At 45.9% G+C, this 7416-nt stretch overlaps 1 long non-coding RNA gene across 1 annotated transcript; it reads right to left on the reverse strand.

The window, feature by feature from the left end:
- Positions 1–2559: 2559 nt before the first annotated feature.
- LOC121270637 lies at positions 2560–6624 on the reverse strand. The gene is made up of 2 exons (XR_005941589.1): positions 6571–6624; positions 2560–5545 (listed from the first exon to the last, which is right to left on the reverse strand). It is a non-coding gene; the product is annotated as an uncharacterized LOC121270637 (long non-coding RNA).
- Positions 6625–7416: the final 792 nt, after the last annotated feature.

Raw genomic sequence — 7416 nt, forward strand, 5'->3', positions numbered from 1 at the left:
TCATGCCCACATGTCTGTCCTTGGCTTGCTGCTTTGTTCCAGTGAAGCTCAACGCAAACCGGAGGAACAGCACCTCATGTTTGACTAGGCACTTTGCAGCCTTCCGGACTGAATATTGAGTTCAACAATTTTAGATCATGAACTCTCTCCTCCATCCCCACCCACTTTCTGATCCCCCTTTTTTTCTCAATAATTTATATAGATTTTTCTTTTCCCATCTATTTCCATTATTTTTAAATGTATTTCCATCCATTGTTTTATCTCTGCCTTTTAGCCTATTTCGATTCCTTCATCCCACCCCACCCCCACTCGGGCTATCTGTACCTTGCTCGTCCTACTTTCTACCCTTAATTAGCACATTCCTTAGATAATATCACCACCTTCAACACCTCTTTGTCCTTTTGTCTATGACATATTTTGGTTATCTTCACCTATCACTGGCCCTCTATCCAGCTCTACCTGTCCCATCTCCCCCCTTAAACCAGCTTATATTTCACCTCTTTTCTATTTTTACTTAGTTCTGTTGAAGAGTCATACGGACTCGAAACGTTAACTGTGTTCCTCTCCCCGGATGCTGCCAGACCTGCTGAGTTTTTCCAGGTATTTTAATTTATGCTTCTAAATACACCTCCGCTCCTGGATAAGTTGAACAGAGAAAAGTGAAGACATTATAGTCCACAACCCAACTAATAGCAGTAAAAAATCTGAAAATCGCCATTAAAATGCAAGGAACAACTGCAAATTGGGCCATTACATATTTATTGAAACAGATTCATTACTAAGATTGGCCAACAGCTCCATTGTTGCAGAATATGGATGGTAGGAGATGGACCTTGATCTCACTTATTTTTCAATCCCTATGTCAGCAGAATCTCATCTTAATTTCCCCAAATTTAGACAAAAATGAACAAAGACTTGGTCTCTAATGGCAGCCCAATTAACCACAATCCTGTATGGTCCAGAAACCTGGTGGGTCACACATGCTTGGAGAGTCCTGGTCTCTTTGTTTGAGGCTGTTTCTGGAGAGAAGCCGGAAGCGGCGGACAGTGAGAGTGGAGAATGTTCATTGTTTAATATTTGGCTCATTTTAGTCCCCAAATGTCAGTAATACTTTGCTTCTTAAGTGAAAAATATTAGTGCCGATAGGCATTTTATTTCGAACCATGAGGCATTTTGAAACATTAGGCTTTAGCATAGCTAGAATTTCATTGTGAAAAAATTTAATTCAATAGTATTAAAAACATGAATTACAGAAGATTGTACTGACTTCTGAATGGGGTTTGGGATATGGAGGGGTGACTGCTTTATATTTATAACTTAGACCTGGGTATGCATGGCACAATTTCAAAATTCGAAGATGATGCAAGACTTGGAAGTATTGTGAACTGTGAGGATAGTGATAGTCTTCAAGATGTAGACAGGTTGGTGGAATGGGCAATTGGCAGATGAAATTTAATGTAGAGAAGTGTGAAGTGATACATTTTGGTCAGAATGAGAAGAGGTGACGTAACATAAAGGGTACAATTTTAAAGAAAATGCAGGAGCAGAGGGACCTGGGTGTATATGTGAAGAAACCATTGAAGGAGACAGGGCAAGTTTGGAAAGCAGTTCATAAATTCTACTGAATCTGTATTTTATACATAGGTGCACAAAGTACAAAAGCAAGTATCACAATAGAAAGGTGATTAAAGGCTGCCTATATTGAGCTGACAGCCTGACACCCAGGGCTGTTAGGTGACTGACTCCAGGCTCCTTGATCAGGTGACTGGAGGCGGTGATGGAGTTCAGGAGGGAGAGGCCAGGCTGGAGGATGACCCCGGGCAGGACCTGCAGCTGGTTCCAGGACACATTGAGGCTGCTGAGGTGGAGGCAGTGGCCAAGGCCCAGGGTTGAGGAGCTGGCTCAGGCACTTAGCGCTCACGTTCAGGAGGCTGTCGGGCAGGGACTCATTCCCAGACACATTGCTCGGTGCGGAGATCGGGAAGCCCATTTGACTTGAGCACCAGCATCCAGAGCTGTATCAGGCCGCACACAGGCCAGCCTCCAGCTCCCTGTGATCGAGCAGCGGAAGCTGATACAATCCAGGGTCCAGGCCGTCCTCGCTTCTCCACCTCTGGACCCCACAGCACCATCTCCCACTGCTCGGACAGAGACAGCTGGCCCACTGGCCACATTGCCCTGGCCACCGCCGCCATTACAACCCAACATGGAGCAGCAGAACGGATGGCCAATCAGCAAGTGTTTATCATCCAGCGGTGCTCAGGAGGTGCTGGAGCAGTGCTCCAGTAGCACTACACCCCTGGTTCAAGCTCAGACAGTGGCCAGGATAATAAAATCCAACCAATACAGTCAGATGTGAACTTGCTGGTGTGTCAAATGGTTGAATGACTGAGTGCAGGTGAATGGTTTCTCTCCAGTGTGAGTGAGTCAGTATTTCATCTGATCTTTAGAGCTTTTAAAACTCTTCACACAATTAAAAGGTCTCTGATCAGAGTGAACAACTTGATGGGCAGCGAGACTGGACAAGCAAAGTGAATCAGGATCAGACGTGGCATAAAGTTCAGTTATGGAGCAACTTTATTAAGAGAAAGGCAGGACAAACTTCTAGACAAAAAGTTCAGGCAGTGATTTACAGAATGTGAGCTCTACACTTCCCATGTTGTATCTGGACAGCAGACCGCATTTTTTTCCCCGTAGCTTCTGGTTTTCTTGTGGAATTTCCAGCTTTCTTGCTTCTTTTTCATTTCTTTACCTTCTTTCCTTTGTTCTTTTCTCCACTGCACCAAACCCCTCAGGCGGACTGTTCTTATGCTGGAAACCCACCCAACTGGCTCCCCTGAGGCTACCAATCAGAACTGTCCATGGACATTTCACTGCACAATCATGTGGCTCTTGTCCAATCACAGGTGTGTTCATCTGAACAGCGTTCGCCTGTTGTTGAGAGCACACACATTCCTCTGTGATTACATAGAACTTCTACACTTCCATCATCTCTCAGTTCTAAACTAGGACAAGCCGGTTCAAATCATGGCATCACCTCCACAGATTCTGCCCTACAGATCAACACACAGGCAAAGAAAGAACATAACTCCTACAGACTATATTAATACATAGACAAAGAAAGAACAGAATTCTTACAGACTGTATCCAGAGACTGGATGACTGAGTGAATCTTTTCCCACACACACACTAAGTTTTAAGGTTTCTCCTCACTGTGAATGCTGGATGATTTGGTGAATCCCTTCCCACAAATAGTGCAGGTGAAGGGCTTCTCCCCAGTGTGACTAAGCTGATGAGTTTCCAGCTGGGATGGAGAACTGATTCCCTTCCCAAAGTCCCCACGTTTCCACTGTTTCTCCATGCTGTGTGTGTCCTTGTGTCTCTCCAGGTTGGATGATCAGTTGAAGCCTTACCTAGGATATACAGGACAGTAACAGGCCATTCGGCCCAATCAGTCTATGTCAGCATTTATGTTCCACTCGAGCCTCCTCCCATCTTTCCACTTCCAAATCTATTATCCTAACCTGATATTCCCTTCTCCCTCATATGATTGTCTGGCCTCTCCATAAATACATTGATACCATTCACTTCACCCACCCCCAAATGGTAGAGAGTTCCACATTCTCACCACTCTCTAGGTTAAAGACGTTTTTTTTCTGAATTCTCTTGGATTTCTTGGAAACTATCTTATACTGATGGTCTCTAGTTTTACTCTTCCCCACAAGAGGAAACATTCTTTCTGTATCCTCTCTATCAAAACCTTTCATTATTTTTAAGACCTCGATTAGTTCAGCCCTCAATGTCTTTTTTCAAGAGACCCAGTTTGTTCGTCCTTATCTGAAAAGTAAACCCACACAAACTATATTATGCATTTCTGGTATCATTTTTGTTAATTTTTCTCTGTACCCTCTCCAGTGCCTCTCTATCCTTTATATAACATGGTGACTGGAACTGCACACAGCACTTGGCTATTGGGTTTTTGTTGTGCATTAGGTGGGCTTTGCTTTTTGCTTTAGATGTCATCTCTGCTGAGGTCTCAAACCAGTCTTTGTTATGGGTTCCACCTTTACCAAATGTTGCTGCTGCTGTGTCAGAAACAATTGAACTCAGCGACTTCCAAGCTTCATCAATATCAATGTTGATTGATGAAGCTTTTATTGATGTGCCTGTAAAATATTTTACTGTTTTGTTTCATGTTCCTTGATGATTTCATAATGGAGGTTTCATTGTGAAGAATGTGGAAGTCAATAAGAACTGTCGGCAAGGATTAATCAGCACTTTCTACTTGGAGATGTAAATAGTGGAAGTTTTCTGACACTGAACTGTAGATTTTGCACCAAAGATCAATTTCGGATTCAAGTAAATGTTCATTATTTTAGAGTAAACTTGTTCCTGTTGAGAGTTCTTGTATTAATGGGAAAAGTCACAAATAGCACTTTTAAAAAGGGACATTGCAGCTCCAAATATCAGTGACATCTCCAGAATATTAAATTGCAGTCAGCTATAGGGTTGTTAACACCAGCAGAAACAAATCTAATATTGTCAGACTATCAGTCCTGGATGTGATTAACTGCAGCAATAACAGCAGAATCCAATCACTGCAGTCACTTGTGAACCCGCTCGTGTCTAAGCAGGTGTTGTGACTGAGTGAATCCCGCCCCACACAAGGAGCAGGTGAATGGTCTCCCCCCGGTGTGAACTTGCTGATGTGTCAGCAGTTGGGATGACCAAGGGAATCCCTTCCCGCACATGGAGCAGGTGAACGGCTTCTCCCCAGTGTGAGTGCGTTGGTGTTCATTGAGGTCGATTGATTGCCGGAAGCTCTTTCCACAGGAAGTACAGCTGAATGGATTCTCCTTCGTGTGCATTTGGTGGTGTGACTGAAGGGCGAATACTTGAGTGAATCCCTTCCCACACACGAAGCAAGTGAATGGTCTCCCACCCGTGTGAATTCGCTGGTGTTCAGTGAGAATGGATGAAGATTTGAAATTGTGTCCACAGGTTGTGCAGCTGAATGGCTTTTTCTCAGTGTGAACTCGCTGGTGTGACCGAAGGCCAGATGACCGAGTGAATCCCTTCCCACACACGGAACAGCTGAACGGCTTCTCCCCTGTGTGAATGCATCGATGGATTTCCAGCCGGGGTGAAGAATTGAATCCTTTACCACAGTCCTCACATTTCCACGGTTTCTCCATGGTGCTGGTGTCTTTGTGTCTCTCCAGGTTGGATAATCAGTTGAACCTTGTCCACACACAGAAGACGTGTATGGTTTCTCCCCGCTGTAAATGGGGTGGTGTTTTTTCAGGCTGTGTAACTGGTTAAAGTTCTTTCCACAGTCAATGCACTAGAATGCTCTCACTCGGCTGTGTGTCAAAGTGCTTTTCCAGTCTCACTGAAATATTTTCCCACAGACAGGAGAGAAATATTTCTCCTTTCACATTGAAAGGCTGATGATATTCAGGTCCTGGTGAATTGAGTGACTGTCAGATCATGCTGTGATGTTCAGTTTGAGGTTCCTGTCTGTAAATCCACCCGTTCCAGTTCTCTAGAAAGGATGTTTACAAAACTCATCATTGTGAATACAGGATAGAAATTCTGAACAGACAATTACAGTTTCTATGGAAAATGTTTTCCTCAATTGTTCCTGAAAAGCAGTAAATCCTCACCCCACACACTCACCCTCCTCCCTGTGCTGGATCCAAAAGCCCAGAGTGACCAACCATACAGTATTTTACAGGAATGTCTCGTATTTGAAAGTCAACTGTTCTGGGCTTCATGGTGCTGGAACACCATCCTATGAATTGGACCTTCCTGGTTGTCCATAACCCTGTCCCCCCCCCCCATTTCTGTGTTCCAACAGCTCTGGGTAGCCTCTCCACAGCTCTGGGAGCACCCACCCTACACCCCCTCATCCACTCGTATGGGCTTTGAAGGCAGACTGTCCATTAATTTTCTCCATGAGAGTTGGTCACCCTGCCAAACCCGTCACACCATCTCCACCATTCCTTTCCTCAACACCCACTATTCCCCCCTCCCTCTACTCTGGCCACGTTATCTCGAGCCCCCCCTCTGCAGGGTGAGAGGAAAAACAATGTATCATTTTCTCTCCTGGTCACTGGGACCCTGAAGCCCCGCCCACTCTCTGTTGCGTCACCAAGATGGCCGCACAGAAAGCAAGAAGACCCCCTAGCTGCATACGCAGGACCTGCAGGCTCTTATTGAGGGTCTGGGGCCTCCACCAGGTGTTTATGAATCCTCCCCGCCCACCTCCCAGGGTTTCCTCCCTTCACACAGATCAGATTCCTCATTGATTTGAGCCCAAAGTGTAACCTCTTATTAATTGTCCCCCCTCCCCCCTCCTCTGATGTGAACCATCCTCCACTCGCTGACCCAGGATGGCGGCCGTTAACCTGGGCCTGTTCCCGGGAGGGAGAAGCCCCGCAGCTGTCGCTGGTTCAAAGCCGTATTAGAGCTTCGCAGTCGGGGCTTGGGGGCTACACGCGGTGTTTCTGAAGCCTCCCAACCCCCCTCGCCGGCTCAGTTCCTCCCTCCTGACCCAGCCGGCGGTACCTCAGCCACTGAGCTCGTCCGCCATCATCGGCACTGCGCATGCCTCAGACACAATAGCCGAGTGACTGACGACAACACCGGACCAATAGGAAGAGGGGGCGGGGCTGGAGGACCCAACTGGGGCAACTGGTCCTCCAAGCAATCGGAGTGAATGGGGGTGGGGCGGGGGGGGGGGCTGAGCCCGGATCTCCCTCATTGGCTGAAATTCTGCATCATTTTGGAAGCTGATTTGTCTCAAACTCCAGGAGAAAACTGGACCTTTCTGTTTGTGGCTTTAAACAGATGAAACCCTGTGGGGTGCGGAGCAAACATTTCTTAATGAAATGGATTTATTCAGGACAGACAGCGGGGATTGTTTCAGGAAGAGCCTCAGAGATGAAGAATCTCTGAATGGTGCCATTCAATTCATTCGGTAGGATTCTCAGCAAACCAATATCGTCTGCTACGAGAGAGAAAGATTTTTTGTGGCAGCTGAAAAGAAGCAGCACACATTAACCGAAGCTCGCAGACACCTTCACGCAGAGACCTGCACACACACGCACATCTGCACGGATGAACACATAACTACGCAGTCATACATAGTGGACCACAGTCAGGCACAAAGGAATACTCCCTGTCCTATCAGAAGGACAACACATGCTAACCTCATACTGGGGTTAAAGAGTCAGTGTTTGTAATGGCCACAGGGTCACAAAAATTCAAGTCAATGTTATCCTTCAGTGACTGTGAGCAATTTTGGGCATAAAGTTCCACTGTTTTCTCTGTACTTTCGATCAATATTGAACAACATCTGGGACATAGGAAACAACAAACATTAAAATTGAGCAGCTTATTGTCGCCCTGGTT

The sequence above is a fragment of the Carcharodon carcharias genome, chromosome 27 (genome assembly GCF_017639515.1).
Source record: "Carcharodon carcharias isolate sCarCar2 chromosome 27, sCarCar2.pri, whole genome shotgun sequence".
NCBI classification, from domain to species: domain Eukaryota; kingdom Metazoa; phylum Chordata; class Chondrichthyes; order Lamniformes; family Lamnidae; genus Carcharodon; species Carcharodon carcharias.